The sequence below is a fragment of the Aedes aegypti genome, chromosome 3 (genome assembly GCF_002204515.2).
Source record: "Aedes aegypti strain LVP_AGWG chromosome 3, AaegL5.0 Primary Assembly, whole genome shotgun sequence".
Taxonomy (NCBI): domain Eukaryota; kingdom Metazoa; phylum Arthropoda; class Insecta; order Diptera; family Culicidae; genus Aedes; species Aedes aegypti.
The window spans coordinates 64,468,326-64,492,856 of NC_035109.1; the positions used below are offsets into that span (position 1 = coordinate 64,468,326).

General features: G+C 37.1%; 1 protein-coding gene and 1 non-coding gene across 5 annotated transcripts in view; both read right to left on the reverse strand.

The window, feature by feature from the left end:
- The window catches only part of LOC5564518 (microtubule-associated protein Jupiter), a 166,873-nt gene that overhangs the window by 42,375 nt on the left and 99,967 nt on the right, over positions 1–24,531 (reverse strand). The gene's annotated exons all lie outside the window — the stretch shown is intronic.
- Positions 22,500–22,571, reverse strand: Trnaa-ggc. The gene has a single exon. It is a non-coding gene; the product is annotated as a tRNA-Ala (tRNA).

The window sequence follows — 24,531 nt, forward strand, 5'->3', positions numbered from 1 at the left end:
TAACAGTTTCCCAAGAAATAATTCCAAGAATTTAAATACATATTACTGCTGGAAATTAAGAAAATTATCCATAAATTTTGGGGTTTAACGCATGTTTTCTCGATGTAATTTTTTGAAAAATGTCAACATCAAGTAAAAATTAAGTAGGAACAAAAACAAAAAAAGTGTTGCCCAAATACCTATGAAGTAAGATAGACTCATTCTCATTTGAATAAGCTATAGATAGTTTCAATGTACGTGTAATGACCGCGATATGGACAAAACATTTCATTTATAAAGGATGACCCTAACATTTAAAATGGGAGTGTAACTCTTATAGAAATTCCAGAAAATCACATACAACATTTGATAGAGGCAACAAATTTCCTGAGAAGTTCAAAGTATTTACGGAAAACTCGCTGAAACCTGAAACAGTGCCTAGAGAAATTCTAAAGGAAGCTCTTTGTGAAAATTCCTGCAGAGAATCGCGGATAACTTTTATCTCTTATCAGTATAAATTTCTCGAGGAATCATTTGTAAAAAAATGAAGAAAATACTGCATGAATTTTTGGGAGAAATTTCAGAAGAAATCGCTGGAAACAAAATAAATCTGGAGGAAACAGATACAAATTCACTGAAGGGATATCTTGGAAATCCCTCAAGAAACTTTCAAACGAATCCTTGCTGGATCGCTTTGAGGTATCTCTAAATAAATCTTTTGAAAAACCCTGGATTGTTTACTAAAAGCATCACTGGATACAATGTTGTATCAATTCATGGCGAATACCATCAGGAATTTTTCGAACAATACCTTCAGAGATTCTTTTAGGAATATCTGCACGTATAGCACCAAAAATACATCTAGGGATTTCTCTAGGAGTACCTCCAAGATTTCCTCCAGGAATTATTCCAGAAATGACACCAGGTACAACTCTAAGAATTCATTCAGGAATACCTTCAGAGATTCTTTAGAAATAATTTCAGGGTGTCTATCAGGAATACCTCATCAGATTTCTCTGGAGTTTTACTCCAGATATTCCTAAAGGAATCCTTCAAGGATTCCTCCAGAAATACCTGCTAAGATTCCCCAAATATCCCGTTGTAATATCCCAACAGGAATCCTTGAGGATTCCTCCTGCATGACCTCCAAGAATTCTTCAAGCCATTCATTCGAGAATTTGTAAGGGAATTCCAAAAGGATTACTCCAGAAACTTCTTTTACCCAAAATTTCCTGCTGAAATTTTACATAGATTTCTCTAGGAATAGCACCAGGTTTATACTTAGGAATAGCTCAAGGCATTTATCTAAGAACCTTCAAGGAACTCTCCAGAAATGAACCATTCTTAATTTAAAAAATGTGCGGATTGGCAGGTTCCAAACTTTTAAGTGTTCGGATTGAAAGTAAAAAGAGTACCCGGAATCTGAAGAAATTGATCAATTGTGGGCTTCGTAGCCGTGTAGTTAGTGTCACCAGGAATTTAGCCGCATCGTGCTAAGGAGTGTGAGTTCGATTCCCACTGCAGGCTGGAAAACTTTTCGTGAGGAATGTTCTCCGACTGTACCACTGGGCGTTGCATGCTAATCCGTTGTCTAGTGTGGTGCTTCCTTCAAAGGGCAATATGCCCACTGGAAGCATTAACGTGTAGGTGTCTTTAAATTCTTGGATGATTATTTTGAAAATTTCATGGAAATAAATCAGCATCAATCCATAGTGGAATACCTGAAAAAAAAAACGAGATACATTCCTGGAAATATCCCTGTAGAAACTTCGTGTATCTAAAAAGTAAGTCTATTGATCCCACAAAATCGACAAATCAAAACACAAGTTTGAATTATTGGAGACACAGAAATCTTTTTTTTTTTTTTTTTTTGTAGCGACTAATTTTATGATATTATTAGATAGTTTTATTGTTATGACCACGACTGTGGTTTTAATTTGTGATGGATTTCCTTTAGGAATTCCAGGATAAATAATTTCTGGAAAACTTGAATATTTGTTTATATGATCCCTGGAGACATTCCTGCGGACTTCTTCGTATTCCTTTAAGTGTTGTCTTGATAAATCTTTCAAGGGTTTTCTGGAAAACTTCGTAGATGAATAAGTCTAAGAATTCGTGGATAATTCCTTTAATTTCCGGCAACAATATTTGTTATTATTCTTGGGAGTATTTTATGGGAAACTGCTATAGGATTTCCCGTGAACAATTTTTGTTTCGAGGGGCTCCTGGGGCTGTTATGGTATAATTAAGAAATCAACTAGATTGTTTCTAAAAAGCATTGCTGAATACAATTTTGTATCAAATTTTCATAAAAAAAAGTTCAAGAGGAATCTCTGTATAAATCCGTAAAGGTGTCACTTTAAATTTATGAAAGTTTTAATGCAAAGTTCCAGGATTACTATACTCAGGAGATTGTTCATACCTTCCTGATGGTAAATATTTTATGGAAAAAAATCCCGAAAGAACTCATCAGTAACTTCCAAAAGTTACACCTGAAGAGATTTTGACGTAATTGCAGGAAGAATTTCATGAGGTAAAAGCAATACTGAACTCGTTTTATAATTCTAAAGGGAAAAACTTGATAAGTTCTTAATAGAACTTTTGAAAAACTCCCAGAGTTTCTCTATGTAGAAAAATCTAAACAAATCCTTGGAAAAAATCAAGAGTATGTTTTGAAGAAATCCAAAAAAAAAATCTCCCAGAAGAAATCCAGCCAAATTTGAAGGTATTTCAAATGTAACTTTTGGAGAAACTCTTGAAGGTTTTCTTATTTTACAAACCCAAACCCGACCCAAACCCGTCATATTTTATTTTTTTTCAACCCGGACCCGGCTGAACCCGGGACAATAACTGATTTCCAAACCCGAACCCAATATCTTCTGTTCTTAAAACCGGAAACAATTTGTGAGTACACCTGTCTAAACCCCGAGTTTAAAAAACTAGTGGAATTAACTTTTTTGACATATTAGGACACTCTCAGCCCAAGTTACATTAATTGTTGAATTACAGTTTATTCTGTTGGAGTACACTTGAGCGTGATTGTTTCAACTCTTATTCAACAAAAATGTTTGTTGGGAGATTGTTGCTCTGTTTATAACGATCACCAAATACGAATTTTCGAGAAACAAATTTTGGGAAGAGTTCCAAAAGGAACATCAGGAAGCATCCATTAGAAACTGAAATTACCGAAAGTATTCTTCGAAAAACTCTCAGGTATATACAGATAAATAAAAAACTTTGTTTGATAAATAAAAAAAAAACTTCCTTGAAGTTGAAGAGATAATTCTTGAAATCATTATTGGAGCAATTCAAACAATAAATTTCCATGTTATTGTTTTGAGTTATCTGCGGTATTATTCCTTGAGATGTTCTTCGTAAAAAGGAGATAAATTGCTTTAGCAGTCTCTATTGAAAGTTCTGGAAATCCTGCTTGTAATTTTTAAAGAAATCTTCACGATATATAAAAGCAAATATGTTTAATTGGGTACTTTTTCATAACTCGTGGTGATCTATCTACCCTCAAAATTCTCAAAGTCCGGAACCAAACACCCTGTATACTTTTTCACATTTTCAAATGCTGAACATAACAAACACGATCAAAACATCTTCAAAACATTTAATAAGTTCTTTTTTTCTCTCTTTCGAATAAAACCGACTGAGCTACAGCTGGTTGAGAATTAGTATAGAAACAACGATTTCGATAGAACAACATCCACGAAATTTGAAATCTAGAAGGATCAAATTTCAGATATAATCTCTGCAGTTCACATGATGTCAAAAATCAAAATTTCCACCAATCGATCTACAAGTTTGAGGAAGTACTACTCAGTACTACCGAAAGCAAGGAAGAATAATAGTGAAAGCATTTTAAAATTTTATTTGTTTTAACTTTTGACCAGCATTGGACCACTGTACCTCGTCTTCGGCGAAGATCATGGAGGAATGCGGAATGGGTTTCGTTCGTCGATCAAGATCGACCTTGAACACGAAAGCCGCTGAAACTTGCGGCGCGGGCGGGTAATCTCTCTATAGTCTGTCAGTTGCAACGGCTGGCGGCATGACTGATTGGGTGGTTGATTCGAAGCGATTTTAAGTTTAGTGGCTTTATGATCGATTTGGCACGCTTCTTTCGGATAGGGGAATGAAAGTGGGCGCGCAATCGCTCTCTCTCCTGGAGATGAGCTGCAATTAAGCTGCTGGCTGGTGGGAAAGAGGAAGGAGAAATTACGGTTCAAGAAAATCGATGATTGAGAGCATTTATGGGGTAATCGGGTCATTTGGACAAATTTAAAAGAAATTTATAATATGGTGGGGTGAGCTGATTATGTCTGAAGAGGAACATTTATTGGAAAATTTCGTTTTGTCAAATTCCGAAAAGAAAGTCTATGTATTGCAATCTCTTCTTACGATCATTATTTTACGCCCACAATTTGGATCAACTCAATGAGAACTAGAAATATAGTTGAATAATCCTGAAGTTTTTTCCCCGAATGTAATTTCCCCGAACGCCATGTTTCACCGAAAAGTGATAAAGGTGTGCCATTCGAGGAAAAGTAGCATAACCAACAAATGTAGGTTCTTTTTTAGGCGTTGGCGTAGGCTGATCGCCTGTACCGTCACACCCTTGAACAATTATTTGTTTTATGTCTGATTTTCCCGAGTAAAAGAGATTCGCCGGGCTCCGGATCGGAGATAAAAGCAGACAGCGGCAATTAATAACGCGACGCTTTATATTTTTTTTTGTGATTTATCGCTTTTCGGAACGGAGAGATCTTTGTTGGATCGTGCCAGTTCCGATCCACTGGCGATTCAGTCCCAACATCCCGCAATAAATCATCCCCAATAATTGGCGCTGTTCGAGTGTTCGAAAGATGCAGTCCAACATCAGACAATTAATTCAAAGTGGTTGAAATTTCGCAATCTTCTCCGATTTTTTTTCAGCATCCAAAGCACACGTGTATAAATTTGGGCAAAAATTAAATTGATTTTTATCGCTCGATATCGCGCAACTGACAGCTGACGCGGTCATGTGCGCGCATTTCTCTCATCGATGACTGAGCATCAGGGTGCGACTTATTTTTCGAAAGTTTTTTAAACCAAAAATTCGTGTGCTCCTCTGTATTCTTATCACACAAAAAGAGAAACATCAATGTTTGAGCCAAAAATATTGAAATTTAAAGATGGCGCAAACGATTTGAAGATGCATTTTCAAGTTATAAGGTATGATTTTCAATCAAATTTACATAACTTTGTTATTTTTAGATCCGGTTCCAACCAGGGCTTATAAAATTAACGGAAATGGAAAAACGGGATTTGTGGTCTAATGCCAACCGCTTCAATCCCAGGCCCGTCTCTTTCCTTGTACTTCGTAGTTGTCATTTTCAACTTTTTTATAACTTCCACTCTTAGTGTATCACACTTAAAAACTATTCGTTCGAATCAGAGACGGACAAGAAACCTCTACGTTTCCATTCTATCATCGTTATAGCACGCCTATCCCTACGCCTGATGCATAGGCTGTCTGCTAATCAATTGCCAGCACTCGCAAACATAAAATTACGTTACCCCTATACCTTCCGGCACAAACTGGCGTAGATGCAGGGGTACATCAGGTCTACTGTGGTCCAGTTCTAAATGCAACATCAATTCCTTTCCCTTCCCCTCATTGGTCTGCATTTTGACGTGGCAAGCGCCACTGTTGCCTAAAAATAGATGGTCACCAGCCACTTGTTAGTCCTGAGAAGTAATCTGGTTGGTTTCTTGTGTAAGTACAGCTGATCAGGTGATATTTTTTTTGGTTCGGAACATAAACCACTGCGACTAATATTTGATCTATTGTAATATATCCCGTGTCCTTTGTTTAGTGCATGTCGTGTTACCTTCTCACTATTGAGAGTGATAAAGTATTCGGTTTTCTTACAGTTGTAATTCCTAACTTGATCGCAGGAAAGGATTCTAATTGAAAGGTTCCGCTATTTATACCCTTTGAAGAATGTGGTGGGAACACTCTCCACAGGCACGCCTTTATCAGTCAAAATCGGATCCCTTGATAAAGCCAAGAAACTGCACCGATATTGTCCATGCATCAGAATCCTAGTCCTTACTTCTTCAAACTAGAGAACTAAATAAATAAAAGATTAGAAAACAAATTGTTGTATTCTACTCATTTTTTTCCTTGTCCCAAGATCATTCTCGGCAACTTCCCAGTTCCCAAACCGAGACTTTCAACAAGGGCTAAATATGTAACAAAGACTAAAAAATGTTCTTTTGATTACTATAATATCTTGTTCTCTTCGTTTAAAGCAGTCAGGACTAGGGTTCACTGGTAGAGCTTGACCCCAGAACGCACCACGAAAATGTGATCTACCCGCGTTATGGGTCTGATCTGGTGATACAGAAGAGGTAACGACGGGCCAATCAAGCTCAAGCTCAAAATTAAATATCTGTGAAGTTTTTAAAACATCACATTTGTCGAAAAAAAATAGCTGGTATCATTTGCCATGACCGTAACTTGATAAACACTCAACTAATTCCGTATATTTTTACATTTTATTTTTACAGATAATTTTATTACATTGAACAGTTAAAAAAACTAAAAAGTTTTAAATCGTTTTGACTTCTAACAAAAAACCAACTGAAACCATGAATTTTTAACGGAAAATGTGATGTTTTCCGATCTTTCATCCTGTTTAACGTATATGAAAAGGCTAAAACAACTTTTTCTACTCGTTACCGATAAAAACATCTTAGCTCTAACTACCAATTAATTTGTGGTACAAATATTTTTAACATATTCGGAGCTGGCAGTGACTGAGTTTCTTAAAAAGAGGAATATTAAAGACTTTTTGTCCGACCAAAAATTGAGAACAAAAAAAAAAAAGGATCAAACAGGAACCTAATTATAATCAGCATATAAAAATAAAAGCAAACCGAATTTAGTACTATACCTTTTAATTCCACTAGAGTTTGTATCCTTTTACTAAACAGCTCGAAGGTTTACTATCAGTTTATAATAGTTTGATTCCTGAATCCAGAATCTAATCAGACATTTCCCTAGGAGTATTTCCAAGACTTCTGGGAAAACCTTGTGAAAGTATGACAAGTATTAGTGTATGTATTTTAAACCATATTTTGATAACCATAGGATACCTCGAAGATTCCATCAGAAATTCCTTCAGAGTATACTTTCAGATTTTTTTCAGTAAAGTCCTAAGTACTCCAGAACCTTAAACAGTGGTTCTTCCATCGATATTCTTAGGATTTTCTTCAAAATTTCTATCCAGAACATCTCGTAGAGTTCAATTTATCCAGAGATGTCTCCAGGGATTTCTTAGAATCCTACGAGAATGACGTTTGTTGCTTTTTTTAAGATTTCAACAAGGAATTTATTAGAATACCATCTTCAGGAATTACACCACAAATTCCTCCAATGATTACTTCAGAAATAACTCTAGTGTTCCATTGTTGAATTTCCTAATACAGTCCTCAAAGAAATGTTCCAGTTATTGTCCAGGGAAATGTCTATGATATTGTTGTAAAAATGCGGAAGGTAAAATAAACGTAAATTGTGATAAAACTTACGTTATTTTCAAAATAACTCTACAAGGATCTCTGAAAGAACCCCTAGTCTTAAAGTATTGTTTCGGTCAATTGTAAATATAATTATTGAATAATCGATCGAATCTCTGAATAATATCCTGCAGAATTTTTTGAAAGAATTCCTTGAAAAACATCGGACGGAATCCCCGAAAAAAATATATAGAAATTATCGGACAAATTAAAGAATAATTGTTTTAATATTAACTGTTGTGAACACTTAGATGAACTATAGAAGATTTTACTTGATAAATCACTCAAGAATGATTAGCAGAACGGCCGGAGTAATTCTTGGCTGAAATGCTGGTGAAATTTATAAAGAAATTTCTGGAGACATCACAGATCAAAGTTATTGAAGAATTCCTGCAGCTATCTTTATAGTTTTTCACGAATAAACCCTAGATAAATGTTGGAGCAATTCCTGGTACTTAGTAATTGTGCATTAATTCTTTTAGGATTTCATATAAAAATGCTTGGAAGAATTACTGAAAAAAGGCGTAGGCATGGAAAAATCTTTGAACGAATTTCTTTAAAAGCTGTAGAATGATTTTTTTTTACAAAAGAATTCCACTAGAAATCTTTTTAAGAGTTTAACAATCGAAAAGCGGTAGTCACCATGTTGGGATATATCTGGAGGAAATCCTGGAATAGTATTTGGGATAATTCTAAGAATAATCCCTCTGGAAGTTACTTAAAGTAACAGCAGAGAATGTCAAGGATTTTTTGAAATTCTTCGAAGCATCCTCTAAAAAATTGCTGGAAGTATTCCTGGAAGAAATAGTGGAGGTATCTCTGGAGAATATTCTGAAGGGACCCCTGGAAGAATCCATGAAAGTTTTCAAAAAAAAACTTTAGAAAATGTACAGAATCCATGAAAGTTTTCAAGAAAAAATCTTTAGAAAATGTACATCGACGAATCTGAAAAGCAATTCCTCAAGGTCATGTGGAATAGTGGCGCAGTAGTCTCTGATGGTATCTTTGGAGTCTCTAGAAATTTTCACCAGGATTTAATGTAAGCAAGTAAACACCTCTCTGGTTAAAATAGAGCCTTGAGAAATCTTTCTTTAAAAACAGAGACTTAATTTCACTGTAGTGAGCTTCATATTTTATAACTTGAAAATTTGCCTTCTATTTGCTTTTATTATTTTTAGCTCAAAACTTCTTCAACTTCTTCATTTAGGCGATTTGCACTCCGAACCGGTCTTATGGTTTTGAGACCTTTCAATAAATAAGCTGCACCCTACTCACGGCATGCGGCGATACCGGTGCTTGCTGCGCTGCCCCGCCAAAGAACCCGTTAAACGTCGAAAAACGGCAGGAAAGTTGTTGTTGTTCAAGCGCAACGGTTTTTGGTCCGGGTGTTATCACGCCACGATCACGGGGCTTCGATGCAGGAAAACGCGCCGCCGTGGACCTTCTTCCACTATTTACCACTAGATTAAGTGGTCTTGGTGGTGGTTTTTGTTGCGGATTAGTGCAGAGTTTTCTACTTTTTCCAAGCGCGAGCAAAGGCTTGGCTGCTCAAGTTGGCTTAATTAAGCCTAATCTCGGCGGGTATAAATCACCTACTTGTTCGCTGATTTCATTAAGAGGCGATTTTTACTTTTTGCGATATTTAGTGGAGCACGCGTCGTGTTTGCTTGCGATTACGGTTGTTGGGGTATTGGATTTTTCTATTTTCTCGACTTTCTTCTGGTAGATGTAGCGGATGATCACGAAGCCCTGATTTCGTTGAACAGCTTGAGGTCGTCGGCTAATCCGCACATAGCAAGTGAGCATATGTTCCGCAAGTTTGAGCAACGGATGCAAGATTAGCAATTTCATTAGTATTGTGAAACATTTTGCGGCAAAAGCTCTTGAACTTAATAGACTAAAAGAGGGAAAGCAGCTAGACTTGGCATTCAGAATCAGATACTTACCATTGTAGGACTGAAACGAAAGATTTCATGATAAGAGACGAACCCCATGAGTTGAAATTTCCAAGAAACCTCACCCCTATTTTCAAGGTTAGTCGACTACATTAGTGCTTTCAACACATACGACGGTAAATTATATCGTCATCATAGAAACGAAGACATTGGCAGGCACTAAAATTTACTCTTAACCTGCGACCTTCCTTCGTAAAAACAGATCTCCAAAACAATACCCAATCAACCAGAAAGCTGAAGGTATTCTAGCCACGGAAATTCAGCCTCAATCATGTGATTGTTTCTGAGCCTGCAATCATATTCTTGCGCCAACAACGTCAATTGACTAACGACAGAGCAATTTCCACCCCCTTAATTCGCCACCCCTCGAAGCCGAAAGAAAATCAACTAGCTATTCTGCAATTGGGTGTAATTTTACACCTCATTCGCATTCTCGAGCGGATCAATGCCAAACCGGTAACACTCCAAATGATGGATCATTAGAGCGACGAAGGCTCGTGTCTTTCGACAACCGGCAACATGATGGAAATCGTCGCGTGGGCGGTGAGTGGGCGTTCGATTACCCCGAAGATCCAAAGGAAAGGGATTGTGCTCCATTTCTTGTGGTTTTATCCACTGGGATCCACTCTGCTTTTCTGTAGTTTGCTGGGTAATTTGTCTGTTGACACTGAGCACAAAGTCATATAATCGGAATCGATTTACGCAGAATAAATTTGGAGTGAATTCTAAACAAATGATTAAAATTATGTTTCCTAAGTTTGTACTAGTTTGAATAATTTTATCATTTGTATAAAAAAACCCTTGAAAAAAAAATCTCGAAGAGGAAATAGCATTTTTTTCCCAAAGGCGCAATCGAATCGAAATCGAATCGAAATCGAATCGAAATCGAATCGAAATCGAATCGAAATCGAATCGAAATCGAATCGAAATCGAATCGAAATCGAATCGAAATCGAATCGAAATCGAATCGAAATCGAATCGAAATCGAATCGAAATCGAATCGAAATCGAATCGAAATCGAATCGAAATCGAATCGAAATCGAATCGAAATCGAATCGAAATCGAATCGAAATCGAATCGAATCGAATCGAATCGAAATCGAATCGAAATCGAATCGAAATCGAATCGAAATCGAATCGAAATCGAATCGAAATCGAATCGAAATCGAATCGAAATCGAATCGAAATCGAATCGAAATCGAATCGAAATCGAATCGAAATCGAATCGAAATCGAATCGAAATCGAATCGAAATCGAATCGAAATCGAATCGAAATCGAATCGAAATCGAATCGAAATCGAATCGAAATCGAATCGAAATCGAATCGAAATCGAATCGAAATCGAATCGAAATCGAATCGAAATCGAATCGAAATCGAATCGAAATCGAATCGAAATCGAATCGAAATCGAATCGAAATCGAATCGAAATCGAATCGAAATCGAATCGAAATCGAATCGAAATCGAATCGAAATCGAATCGAAATCGAATCGAAATCGAATCGAAATCGAATCGAAATCGAATCGAAATCGAATCGAAATCGAATCGAAATCGAATCGAAATCGAATCGAAATCGAATCGAAATCGAATCGAAATCGAATCGAATCGAATCGAAATCGAATCGAAATCGAATCGAAATCGAATCGAAATCGAATCGAAATCGAATCGAAATCGAATCGAAATCGAATCGAAATCGAATCGAAATCGAATCGAAATCGAATCGAAATCGAATCGAAATCGAATCGAAATCGAATCGAAATCGAATCGAAATCGAATCGAAATCGAATCGAAATCGAATCGAAATCGAATCGAAATCGAATCGAAATCGAATCGAAATCGAATCGAAATCGAATCGAAATCGAATCGAAATCGAATCGAAATCGAATCGAAATCGAATCGAAATCGAATCGAAATCGAATCGAATCGAATCGAAATCGAATCGAAATCGAATCGAAATCGAATCGAAATCGAATCGAAATCGAATCGAAATCGAATCGAAATCGAATCGAAATCGAATCGAAATCGAATCGAAATCGAATCGAAATCGAATCGAAATCGAATCGAAATCGAATCGAAATCGAATCGAAATCGAATCGAAATCGAATCGAAATCGAATCGAAATCGAATCGAAATCGAATCGAAATCGAATCGAAATCGAATCGAAATCGAATCGAAATCGAATCGAAATCGAATCGAAATCGAATCGAAATCGAATCGAAATCGAATCGAAATCGAATCGAAATCGAATCGAAATCGAATCGAAATCGAATCGAAATCGAATCGAAATCGAATCGAATCGAATCGAAATCGAATCGAAATCGAATCGAAATCGAATCGAAATCGAATCGAAATCGAATCGAAATCGAATCGAAATCGAATCGAAATCGAATCGAAATCGAATCGAAATCGAATCGAAATCGAATCGAAATCGAATCGAAATCGAATCGAAATCGAATCGAAATCGAATCGAAATCGAATCGAAATCGAATCGAAATCGAATCGAAATCGAATCGAAATCGAATCGAAATCGAATCGAAATCGAATCGAAATCGAATCGAAATCGAATCGAAATCGAATCGAAATCGAATCGAAATCGAATCGAAATCGAATCGAAATCGAATCGAAATCGAATCGAAATCGAATCGAAATCGAATCGAAATCGAATCGAAATCGAATCGAAATCGAATCGAAATCGAATCGAAATCGAATCGAAATCGAATCGAAATCGAATCGAAATCGAATCGAAATCGAATCGAAATCGAATCGAAATCGAATCGAAATCGAATCGAAATCGAATCGAAATCGAATCGAATCGAAATCGAATCGAAATCGAATCGAAATCGAATCGAAATCGAATCGAAATCGAATCGAAATCGAATCGAAATCGAATCGAAATCGAATCGAAATCGAATCGAAATCGAATCGAAATCGAATCGAAATCGAATCGAAATCGAATCGAATCGAATCGAAATCGAATCGAAATCGAATCGAAATCGAATCGAAATCGAATCGAAATCGAATCGAAATCGAATCGAAATCGAATCGAAATCGAATCGAAATCGAATCGAAATCGAATCGAAATCGAATCGAAATCGAATCGAAATCGAATCGAATCGAAATCGAATCGAAATCGAATCGAATCGAATCGAATCGATCGAAATCGAATCGAAATCGAATCGAAATCGAATCGAAATCGAATCGAATCGAATCGAAATCGAATCGAAATCGAATCGAATCGAATCGAATCGAAATCGAATCGAAATCGAATCGAAATCGAATCGAAATCGAATCGAAATCGAATCGAAATCGAATCGAAATCGAATCGAAATCGAATCGAAATCGAATCGAAATCGAATCGAAATCGAATCGAAATCGAATCGAAATCGAATCGAAATCGAATCGAAATCGAATCGAAATCGAATCGAAATCGAATCGAAATCGAATCGAAATCGAATCGAAATCGAATCGAAATCGAATCGAAATCGAATCGAAATCGAATCGAAATCGATCGAAATCGAATCGAAATCGAATCGAAATCGAATCGAAATCGAATCGAAATCGAATCGAAATCGAATCGAAATCGAATCGAAATCGAATCGAAATCGAATCGAAATCGAATCGAAATCGAATCGAAATCGAATCGAATCGAAATCGAATCGAAATCGAATCGAAATCGAATCGAAATCGAATCGAAATCGAATCGAATCGAATCGAAATCGAATCGAAATCGAATCGAAATCGAATCGAAATCGAATCGAATCGAATCGAAATCGAATCGAAATCGAATCGAAATCGAATCGAAATCGAATCAAAATCGAATCGAAATTTGTGCGAATCGGTTGAAGTTCATGTTTGATTTCGCAATGTATAGCGGAAATTTATATGATAGTGATGTAATTTTATACGATAAGCAGATAAATTTGCGATGAATCCACTTGGCATTCCTTTATTTTACATGGATTTTTTATGTGTTTCAGTGTTACACATAAAAATCTACATACTAAGCGTAAGCGACAATCGCTCCAATCCTTTCCATCCCAATTCGTGTTGTACATATTTGGAAGGAATATCATCCATTCAGTGGACAAGATTTGCACTGTTCAAAACACTTCGAGAAAGATTATGTTCGCGCTAATCCGCGCGCGAGGTGCGAAACAGTTTACATATCAATGCTATCCGCAACACCTGAGAGCAGTTTCGCTTTCCGTTTGGCACTTTCCTCTTGGTGTGATTCGAGAGGAGGCACTTAATCGCGTGTGTAGTGTGTTGATCACGCTCTTGTTAGGCACTCCCCGATTTGGGAAGGTGGTAAGTAGTACTTGAGTCGATTGCGAACAAAACAACCACGGTGATTGTCGATGGGAAAATAGGGCCCCCGGTTCGAAGTGCGCAACCAACAAAAAATGTGCAACTTTTGCAACATTAGATTTTTGCATGCGAAAAGTCAAGATCCCATTAAGACGAAAGCTGCTCGGTAGCCTGGTTCCCTGCCTGCTGACGAAACACACCCCCTTTGGAACAAAAGATATACATTCCTTCGGATTGCCATTTTTTGCCCGTTTGAAAGTTGGCACATTTTTCTGGGTATTGTTCTTATGCCACTCCGACATCGACATCGACTGGGCACAGAGGTACAGTGTTTCAAAAAGCTGACCAAATTGAATCTTCAAATCTCAACTTTTGTTGTACAATGTTCCACGCGGGATTCACGTATGTGTCTCTGCTTTCGGGTCCGCCTCCCCTTTTTGGCCCTTCATATAGCGGATTATAAACAAAAATTAACCTCGCTATACAGTGGATCCGCATGCAGAGGAGGTGGCTATTTTGTTCTATGAATTATGGTCCAAAATAAGGTCTACGATCTTACACAACACCTCTCGTGAAGAGAAATAGATAAATATTGGGAATACTTTATTTTTGCCATGATTTTTTTCAACCTAGACCACTGTGCGATGACGACGACGTCACCCACAACTGGGGCCCCGTCGCTATTTCTAATTTCCCTTTCAAACTTAGCATATTAACCTCCTTCTTCTATAGTGCTTCCATCATTTTTACGCTCCATTGCGCGTCGTTCCGTCGGATTGCCTCTTTGTTTACTCCGGGTCTTTCTTTTTCTGCTCTGCTCATGTTGTTGCAAAAACAAATTCCTATGCTTCTGCAGCAGTCTTGATGAGCTATTTCTTCCAGTAGTTGAGTGTAAATTAAAATAATTGCATCGACTTATGCATACACATTGCTGCCTTTGGATTCCTCCGATCTCCGCTTGCTAGACCGGGTGGCGTAGTAGGAGTATGGTCCTCTGGCTTAGCAAGATTGAGCAAATATGTTTGCTCATTTTTTTTCTATTAACGCCGCGCCGTCTCACTATGCCTATAGAGCTTTGTGAGGTACTTAGCGTTGTGCAGTTTGACGTTGGTAATGGAATTTTTCCCTTGGGCCAATTAATTGTACTATTTGTTTTCATTAAGGGAAATGGTTTCCGGGATGTACTTTCGCTTTTTTTATGCGTAGTCTAACTGGGAAGTTCTCAATTTGCTAATGGAGTTTTGTTTACAAGCGCTAACTAAAGTTTGTCTTCTTTGTTGTTGATGACAAAATTCCTAGTATTATGATGTTTCGTTGAGTACTATTGATAAACATATTTTGAAATTTGCTGATGAAATTTCGTCCAAAAGTATCCGTCATCAATAATGAATGACACTCGAACTGATGTGCCGTTTTCGAGAAGCGCATAGGTTCTATCAGAAACTCTACGCATCCCGCAAAGGCTTCTTGTTGGGAGCCGAAATGTGCAAGAATAAGGACGGGAGCATCGTAACGGAGGAACGTAAGACAATTGAAAGGTGGAAGCAACACTATGATAAACACCTGAATGATGCAGAGGGCACAGGCATAGGACAATGCAGGTAATGGTTACGATGGGGAAAGTTAACCTTCCTTATGCATTGGGGTAATTTTTGGCCAATCGGTACTCTCTAAAGGACTTTTTTTTTACTTTTCCTAACTTCTGAAAACAAACATTTTCGTGCTAAAAGCAGCTTTCAAAGCCCCTTAGAAACGGCTATCTTGGCCGCACAACATAACATTATTATATCCGAATACCCATAACCGTTTCCGTTAGGCTAAAACAGAAAAAAAAATGATATTATCACAAATCGACATCATTCGACGAGTCATTTATTATGTCTCGAAATCAGTAATAAAATAGCTCTAGGAATTCCTTAAGGAAAACCTTCATAGTTCCTCTCGAAATATCTCCAATTTTTTCACCAGAAATATCACCAATGTTTCCAGGAGACATTTCTCCAGAGACTCTTCAGGAGCTATCTCCATCAAAGATTACTCCAGGGATTGTACCAGATATTTCTTCAAGATAATCTCTATCGTAACACCTACAGCGATTTCTCCAGATATTCCACCAGGATTTTGTCAGAGAATTCTCATAGTAATTCCTCCAAGGAGAACTTTTGATCGTTACTACATTTTTAGACCGGTTCCGACAGGGCTCCAGGAATTCAGTCAGGTGTTTCTCTAGGGATTCCTCCAAACATTATAACAAAAAATTTCTACAAGGATTCTTCTAGATATTTTGCATGTGATCCCTCCAAAGGTTCGTCCAGTATAATCTTTACTGATATTTTCCTCCAAGAATTTCTCCGGGAGAGATTTATTCAAGAATTATTCAAATGTTTCCTCGTGATATTCCTATAGAGCTTCCTCCAGAGATCTTGACAGAGTCTCCTCCAAAGATTCCACCAGGAAAATCTTTACATAAATGCTTGGCTTCCTCCAGGAATCTTAAAGAATTACTTCGGTTATTTCTCCAGTATTTTTTTCTGAAATTTCCCCAGGTAGTCACCTCTCAAGATTTCCCTAGGAGTTATTCAGAAGATTTATTTAGGGATTCCTTCAAAGGTTCCGAATTCCTCCAGAGATTCCATAAAAGAATACTGCAAGATTTTCCTTCATGAATTCTCCCAGGGATGTCTCCAGGAAGATCGTTACATGAAACACTCCAAAGATTTTTACAAGTAATCCTCCAGGCATTCTTCGAGATGTTTTTTATCCAGAAATTCGTTATTGGTCTCCAACAATTCCTGTTCAAATCCCTCTAGAGATTCCCTCATAAATACCTCCAAGGATATAATCAATAATTACCCTAAGATTCCCTTCAGGGATTTCTCCAAGATTATTCCCAGATATTGATCGAGGAACTCCTTTACAGAAGAAGTATTTGAAAAGCCCCTGGAAAAATTCCCAGAGGAATCGCTGGAGAAATTCTTTGAGCCATTTGACAAATTTCAAGAACAAATGAACAGTAATCCCTAAAGATTACTGGATGGTCCCCTCTAGAAAAATATACGGAGGAACCTTTGTAGTATTACATGGCAGAACTTTTGAAGCAACGTTCCCACATTTTTCCCGGTACTTTTTCCAGAATTTCCCGGTTATTATTTTGCAAATCGAAGATGTTTCAACTCAACTCAATTTTTTCTTCATGCAAATAAAGCAGTTGCGTTGTGCTCAACCTACGGCCCTCGTGGAGCCATTTTGTATACCAATACGATGCTCATCACTTGGATTTGAATTACCCTTCAATAACATTTAAAAAGTGGATCGATGAGTTCTATATCCTATCTATATATATATAAATGCTTACACGCAATAGTTCAAATTATTCAGCTCAATGTTCCGATGAAAATTCGATAGAATCACATTAGAAAGTTTTTTCAAGGAGTTCCTTGAGGTACTTCCAGATGGAGCCTTTTAAGAAAACCACTGAGATCTCACTTAGAATCTTTAAGATCCGAATAAGCTTTAATATTCCGTCTCGATTTCCCTCAAAGTGTCCCTATTCAAGAATTCTAAATTGGCCCAGCATATAAAGTTGAAGGAGAAAATAAAACAAAGCCACACACGTAGAAGCATTTATCTCTGTCTTATTTATTCAATTGTGGTCGTTTCTTTTCAATTTTATAGAAAACTAGTTATCCTGGCAAACGTTGTATTGCCAGGAAGTAGGCTGTGAATTAGGCCATGCACAAATCGCTTACAAAATGTCAGTGTATTGCGTCACGACTTGTTCCCTTTTTTTCAATTGATTGTCACCACTATTTTAGCTCACTAACACTAACACTAACATCTCTTGTCGAATCCAACAGTGAAAGAATGATGTCGATTCATAGACCCGTTCTCGAGCCATTTTGTGACATACAAACACCATTTCATTTTTATTTATTTAGATTATACTCTTATGGATTGTTTTTAAGGATGTATATCCGGATTAATTCTGGTATTGATCGAGGAACATTTTGAATACAATACTTTTGAGTGCCAAAATCTTCTAGAAAATGTATTAAACTTTAATTCAAAACATCGAGAGTTTTCACGTCTTTTTTCCGGTGTATTCAAATTTCCGTCTTTTTCTAGAAATATCTAGAAGAATGTCTGGGAGAATCCCTTTTGGAATCCATTCCAAATCCCTGTAAGATTTTTTGGACAATCCTTTGAAAAAAAAAAAAATCGCAGGTGTGTCTGAATGGATACCCGAGAAAATCTGTGGAGGAATTCCTGAAGAAATCTCTGCAACTATTTTTAGAGGAACCCATGTGGATATTTTGCTGGAGTAATTCTTGGAAAAATTGCTGGGTAAATCTTTGGAGGAAGCCCTGGAGAGATTCCTGTAGGAAATTGTTGCACCAATTAATGAAAAGTTACCTGGGTTTATTGATGAAGAGATCTTTGAAAGATTACCTTGATAAATTACTGAAGGAATCCTTGAAGGCATCTTAGGAGGAATCCCTGAAAAAAATCCTTGGGGGATCCTTGGAAGAATAACTATGAAGATTCTGAGGGAGGAATCCCTAAAGAAATCCCTGTCGAGATATTTCTGGAAAAACAGCTGAATAATTCTTGGAGGATTAAAACAATCGCTGGAGAAATATCTGAAGAAATCCATTAAGGGATTTTCCTAGAGGAATCTAGGAAGAGATTTTCTTAACGTAATTCTTGGAAATTCTTAGAGTATTTTCTGATAAAACTACTGGAGGATGATTCCATGGTTAATCTTTGGAGAAATTTCTGAAGGAATTCTTGGAGGAATCCCCGGTGAAATTTTTAGAAGGCCAAAACGAAACTCTGAAGAAATTTCTGAGGTTATCCATGGAAAATGCCTTGAAGGCATTCACGTAGCGATTTTCCTGGAGGAATCCCTCTAAAAATTCGTGAAGTAAATAATACCAGGAGGAATACCGGATGGAATCCCTGCTAGAATCCATGAATCCCTGAAGAGGTCTACCCTGCATGTATCCTTCGAGGAACCAATGAACCAATGTTTGATGAAATGTCTGGAGTAATCTTTGAAGAGATTGTTATAGTGTAACGCTTGGAGAAAGATTTGGGAGACATCTCTACCAGGATCCTTTTAGAGTTTTTCCTGGTTGAATCCTTGAAGGAATCTCTGGAAGATTCTCTGAAAGAACATCAAGATAAAATGCTTGAAGAATTCCTGGAGGAATATCTTCCTGGGACCGTGTTTGAACTGGTCCCAAAATTGCGATAACGGCCAAAAGTTCTTATTCGTCAATGCCAATTCACTATATTATCAAATTTTCCTTATTTGCCCTAACGGAAATGGCTTGGGGTATTTGGATATAATAATGTTACGTCTGTGCTGCCAAGATAGCCGTAGCGGTAAACACGCCGCTTTTCAGCATGACTAAGCTGATTTCACAAGATAGCGTCAACTTGTTTGCTTCGCGGACGACATGACGAAACACGTACTAACAAAGATGGCGAATGCGAAAAAGACAGCGTACATGCAGGAAGCACTTTCGAGGTTCGTGATGCGTCTACCTATACTTGAGCGCTGTCCATCATTCACGTGGTTATTTTTCTTGGATTACTACGGGCTGCAGAAGGCATTGCGGCCGAGAAAGATTAAGCCCGGCACCAAATGTACCATGTACAAAACGTTAATAAGATCGATTGTCCTCTATAGGCATAAGACCTGGACTATATTGGAGGCAAACCTGCAAGTATTTGGAGTCTTCGAGAGCGATGGGTGCCTATAACCATCATTGACAGTGAGCAGAAGAATGGTTTATGGTGGCGAAGAATGATTCACGAGAGTTCGAGAGTGCCCGAATCTATGGCGAACCCAATATGCTAAAGGCCAAAGCAGGAAAGGTACGCTGGGTAGGGCATGCTGTGAGAATGCCGGATCACTACGCTTTGAAAAGATGTTTGCTACCAATGCGATTGAAACACGAGGGCGTGGGGCGCAGTGAAATAGCTAGGAATGTGTTCTGAAAAATAGAAACTATCCGTTCTAAAATTGGTGTTCACAATATCCAGTCATGTTTAATTTAATTTCTTCTCAAATATTTGTTAAATTTTGTACTGACTGTAAATCAGGAAAAAAAATATAGGTTTGATCTGATTTCAAAATTTTGTTCAAGATTCCATCCTTGCATTAAGTTTCGTGTGTCAATAAAAATAATATTTTTATATTTGTTTAAAATATGCACTTCATTATTTCCAACAGGATCGGTCAATCAAAACTTTTTTAACAATGATGAAATGATTCGATAATGATTCGAGCTACAATATTTTTGCAGCATATAAAAACTTAACTCTTACTTCGATGAGCTTACAAGAAAACTAAAACTCTTACTTCGATAACCTTAGAAGAAATGCTTCAACGCCCCCGGGAGAGGAAATCCAATCCAATCAAAGTCCCATTCATCTCTCGCTCCACCAATCATTTCCGACGATCCATCCACCGGGCAAGACAATCTTGAACAACATTTAAATTAGCCACTTATCACCGCCACTTTACTGCTTTCAAAATCGAAACACGAGTAAACACGACCCCATGAGATCGTGATGATCGGTTTCCCTCCTTTTCACACGTTTTGCTTTTTGGTCCTAAAGGTTGTGTTCCAAGACGACATCCCGACTAGTGGAGTACCACAGAATTGTAACATATTAAATTACTCTGTCAGAACATTCTAAACAAAATATGCTATAACTTCAGCTCGTTAGTTGTTATAATAACAAAAATTCTAACAAGAATTCATCTACATTAAACGAAACATAAACAAAATATGATATAATTAAAACAAAACTGTATCTTATTCTGTTATAATTTAAACAAAATATGAATCAATATGTTACTTTTAATTCCATTCTCCAATTCAGAGTGCATCTAACAAACATAATACAAATTTTGTTATTTGTAACAATTTTGATATTATTGAAGAAGTATTTTGTTTAAATCCACTAGTCGGGACATCATCAATCCTCTACAAAACCGCTGAATCGACCCGGAAGGTTACTGAAAGGTGTTCAATCTAATCTCCCAAAAATGGCACTGACCACTCTCTCCAAATCGCTTCCGAAGGGTATAACCTCTCAAAAGTGCAAACACGAAGGCTTCAACAGAACCATTTAGTTTGGCGATAACGACCAACCTCGAGTGGTCAAACATCAGGTGTTTTTTTGGAATCGGTGTCACCATCGTCGATCCTATTACCCACCGAGTTCCATACAGTGTGCATTCACATGCACCGAACCAGTGATCCATTCATCCGTCCATAATTTATGTAAATTCCACCGAGATCTCGGCGTTGGTTGTTTGTCGAGTGTCTTCGAGCAGCAGCCGTAGCTTCAAGAGCTATCCATTTCCTAATGCAATTCGGAGGCTTGTTGTCGTCGTCGTTATTGTTGATCCCTACGACTTCGTCGTCATCGGAGGAGCAGCGCCATTAGCTGTCGCATAAAAGTCAAGTGGTTGATACCAATAACATTTATCTAATCTCTCGCTCACTAGATGTGTTGTGCAGCTAGCTTTGAACGAGTGACGACGACTTCAGCTCAGATTAGCCATTTTCTCACACTTTTCCTCGGAGGTGCACGCGTCGGGTTCTGCTGTTGAATCATGGGGGAATAGGAGTCGTCGATTGTTTGAAGCGTTTGGTTTCGCCCATTTTTGGTGGGATTTATGTGCACTATGACGAGGAACAGCAACGGTACTGCGGTGCTGCATATACTAACTTACAAACCCGGTGCGATATGGGATGGAAGAAGAAATCTCATGAATTTTAATTGGATGGTTTGTTGTGATCCGTTCGATGGGTATAATTATGTTTTATGTAATATTTATGAATTGAGATAGGTTACTGATCGGTTCTGTGAGATAAGCCATAATTGTATACAAATTTAAAACATGAATTCCGTTGATCTTCGTCCCAGATTTCTATTACTTTCCAAGAATTATGTCAAACACTCGGAAAAATCTTCTCATCTGTTGATCTTTATCCTAGATTGTAATTCTTTCTCACACTAGAATTTGGTTGTTGTATAGCAATTCTAATGTTGAAATTTTGCTGCATTCAATTCTGGAACTATTCTTCTTCTTGGCATTACGTCCCACTAAGACAATGCCTGCTTCCAAACTTTGTGTTCAATGAACACTTCCACAGCTATTAACTGAGAGCTTTCTATGCCAAAGTTGCTATTCGCATTCGTATATCGTGTGGCAGGTACGATGATACTCTGTGCCCAGAGAAGTCAAGGAAATTTCCATTACAAAAAGATCCTGGACCGCCCGGGAATCGAACCCAGACTTCTTCAGCATGGCTTTGCTTTGTGGCCGTGGACTCTAACCACTCGGCTAAGCCCCTGAATTCTATACACAACAAAAAATGATTAAAACTACAAATGAACTTTAACACTTCACTTTTTGCAAAAAAAAAAAAAAAAAATACTAAAATCACTAAGGTGAGCAAATACCTTTAAACTCTAATATGTGTTGCTTATCTTGACAGATAGGCCTATTTCGTCTGCGACTTACAGACTTCTTCAGTGTCGAGGTTTGCCAAATTATTTTATTACTTTCAACATTTTTTCGAAAACGTTCAATATATACATTAATTAACTCATTAAACGTGGTAAAGATGGAAGAATTATGAGTGACATCATGAAAAATTCACGAGCTCAGGTGAGATTCGAACCCATGACTCTTGTATGCCAGACGAGTGCTTTACCAACTAAGCTACCGAGCCCCTTGGCGATTCATTAACTCAGAAGGTTACAAGTTTCAAATTCGAACCCAATATTTGTAAAAAAAAATCGTGATAATCTCTACCTGTGAAAAACCACCCATACCAGGGCGTAACTAGAATTTCGTCCAGGAAACAGTTTTTATTGCTACGTCTTGTGGAATTGAAAAATATTTGTGTGAAGCGATTGCCTCAGAAGTTTCTATATGTTTCTGTTTGAAGGGATCTTTAGAAATATTCTTGGATAACTTTCTGTATATTGCACGGTACTAGGTAGTATGCTTACGGTTATTCCTAGTTGAACTTCTTGAAGACTCGTGAAAAATCTCAGATAAATCTCAAGGGGTATATTTGAAAAAAGTAAAATAATTCGTAGAAGAATCCTTGGAGTTAATTGTTAACTTGCGAAAACCACGGGCCTGGCCAAAGGTACGCCAAGAAATCCCTCCAGTGGTTTTCAGGGGAAAATGCTCAAAGGTCGCCTTAGTGAAATTCTTGGTTGAAACCTTGATAAATTCCTAGAATGATTCTTGTAGGCAGTCTTGAAGAATCCTTTAAAAAGAAAAGAAAATAGACCTATTCGGAATCTCTGTGGCAATTTGTTAAAATCCCGTAATGAATTGACGTCCATATAGGAACGCCAGATAGATTATTGCTAGCTTTATCATAGCGATTTTAAGCCCGAATCGATTCTTCAGAAATTAATAGAAAAATTCCTGATAGTATTGCTCAAAACGTTCTGTAGAGTTTCTATATGAAAGCACTGGAAAAAGCTCCCTAGATTTATGGCTCATCTTAATTCTGTAGAAATCCAGTTAGGATTTCTGCAAACATTCCTTAAAGAATTCTAAGCGAATTCTTGAAATAATTCACTCGTATTTTTTTTAAGAAATCACTCGTAACGTTTAACAAAAAATAAAGGGTGGTTAAATTCATGGCAAAATTTTGTATAAATTACCAGGAGAATTTTTTAAAGAAAATTTTTGATGATTTTTGATTGGTGTTCAAGAATGATTCAAAAAATAATACCTGAAGAAATTTCGATTAACAATAAATTTCATGAATGCCCTGACGAGGATAAAGTGTCGGTAGTAAATAATAATAATAATAATAATAAATTTCATGGAGCAGTAATTGTGGATTGTTCAGTGTAAGTGATTATTGTTAGAATAATCAAATACTTCCTAACACAGACACTCTGGAGAAATATCTGTAGTAATTTCTGAAGGATTGATTTTGAGATAAGGCTGATGCATTTTTATCTTTCCCCACCACGTCCTTAAACAAATCGAAAAATTTTGAAGACGAGACCAAAAAAGATTCATTGCTCTGTTTAAAACAATCAGAGTATTTACGTTTTAAATTTCGAATAACCCCATGGAACAACGACCCCAAGGACAACCTTGAAATACAAAGAGCGTATTGTTCTGTCACATTTCAAGAAAAAAAAAATTTAAATTTGTTAATATTATCCTTTTAAATGTATTTTATTTATTTACAGCCCAGTTTGTACCCTGAATATTTTTCCCCGCCTTGGGCATCCTAAGTGGTCTCGAACATAAAAGAAAATTAATATTTCCATCAGTCCAAATAGTTAAACAAAAATCAAAATCTTTGGCTTACACATTTTACAAAATTCATTATTTTGAAATCTAAAATAACTGTACACTTTTAGGCCTTGACTCATTTATCATATTGAGAAGGTATCTGTATCATTTCTGAAATAAAAACAATGAAAATGGTTCAGATCGTAGGAAAATGTGTGCAAGCTCAAAGCTCACCAATGCTCTAGATTTTTGAAGGCCTTCAAACTTAGGTAGATTTGTTTGGAAATAAGAACTCATGAAATATTTTTTTGTTAATTCAAAGCCGTAATTAGAATCAATATTTTCAAAATAGGTATTTCAGCCTACTTAAGTATCTACAGGAAGTAAAGCCAAAAGCGGCCCGCATCGAATGCTCT